Source organism: Callospermophilus lateralis, chromosome 7 (genome assembly GCF_048772815.1).
Source record: "Callospermophilus lateralis isolate mCalLat2 chromosome 7, mCalLat2.hap1, whole genome shotgun sequence".
Taxonomy (NCBI): Eukaryota; Metazoa; Chordata; class Mammalia; order Rodentia; family Sciuridae; genus Callospermophilus; species Callospermophilus lateralis.
Genome location: NC_135311.1, coordinates 22595907 through 22597356, shown reverse-complemented (window position 1 = coordinate 22597356; position 1450 = coordinate 22595907). Strand labels below are relative to the sequence as shown.

Genomic DNA, 1450 nt, shown 5'->3' with positions numbered 1-1450 from the left:
GGAGGGAAGAATGTACAGTGTGAAACACTCTTCAGTCAGACCAGGCTAAATCTACCTGTGACATCTCAAAAGGATCACTCCCAAGGCATCCTAGGGCTTCCACAGAGAACCTTAAGAAACCCCTGATTTAGCCCTCCCTCCGTCCCAGGCTCCACGGAAGCGATTATTCCCACCGGCGTCTGGCGGGGCTGGGGGCGGGCCCGCACCCCGAAGAGACACGGGCCTCCCCGCGCCCAACTCTTTGATGGCGCCGTTACCGCCGGCCCCCTCCCTCGGCCCGTGGGCCGGTATAACTGGAGGCGCACTGGGGTCCCGGGAGGCGCACTGGGGTCCCGGAGCGATGGCCGCAGCAGACTCCCAGCAGCTACAGTTCCCGGAGGGCGCCGCGTTCCCCGCGTACCGGTCCGCTCACGCCGGCGGGGCGCTCCTGCCTCTGCCAAGTCCCGCCGCTGCCCTGCTCCCCGCGCCCCCGGCTGGCCCTGGTCCCGGCCCGGAGAGCCGCGCTCCGGCGCCCTTCGCGGGCTTTCTGAGCAGGGGCCCCGGACCCCGCCGCGCAGCCACCCGCCGGCCTAGGCTCACCTGCGCCCCCCAAAGGCGCGGCAGCCCAGTCGGCGTCGCAGCGCCGCAAGCGAACGTCGTTCCGCCAGGAGCAGCTGCAGCTGCTGGAGCGCGTCTTCCGCCAGACTCTGTACCCCGACGTCCACCTGCGGGAGCGCTTGGCAGCGCACACTCAGCTACCGGCGTCGAGAAGCCAGGTATGGTTCCAGAACAGACGTGCCAAGTCACGGCGACAGAGTGGGAAATCCTTTCAACCGTCAGGGAGGCCAGAGCTTTTCCTCCACCACTCTGCTCCGGGGACTGAAACGAAATGTTTGAAGCCCCATCTGCCTCTTGAGGTAGATGTGAACTGCCCGCCTGATGCCAGCAGGGCTGGAGGGGGCATCTCTGACTCTAGCTCCCAAGGTCAGAATTTTGAAACCTTTTCTTCTCTCTCTGAAGACATTGGTTCAAAGCTGGACTCGTGGGAGGAACACATCTTTTCTGCCTTTGGTAATTTTTGAGGATTCTGGAAAAATTCAGGATAAGCTCAGACAGATAAGACTCATGACTGACAGATCCACTCCAGAATACCGTTTTATCTGACTTCCATGTTAGGAAAATGTCCTCGTTAACCTTGATGATTTTGACCAGAACCTTCAATGAATCTTCACACATGGCCTGCTCTTCTTTCTCTATAGCTACTTACCTCCCCACCCAGGAATTCTGGCACTCATGTGTACCTATGTATCTCCAAGTCTGCACATTCAATTTGGTCTGCAAACTTATGCCTTCTTGCCAGGGCTATTGTTATTTTTTGGACTGGTTGTTTAGAAATCATTTTATTTACCAGAACCCCTCAGCTTGCCTCAATTTCCCCTTGACCCTGATAGCTGCCACCTTCTCATGGGCC

The 1450-nt window shown here is 58.7% G+C and overlaps 1 pseudogene; it reads left to right on the top strand.

Annotated features, from left to right (window-relative positions):
* The first annotated feature begins 340 nt into the window (after window positions 1–340).
* On the top strand, window positions 341–1061 carry LOC143404733 (homeobox protein MIXL1 pseudogene; annotated as a pseudogene).
* Window positions 1062–1450: the final 389 nt, after the last annotated feature.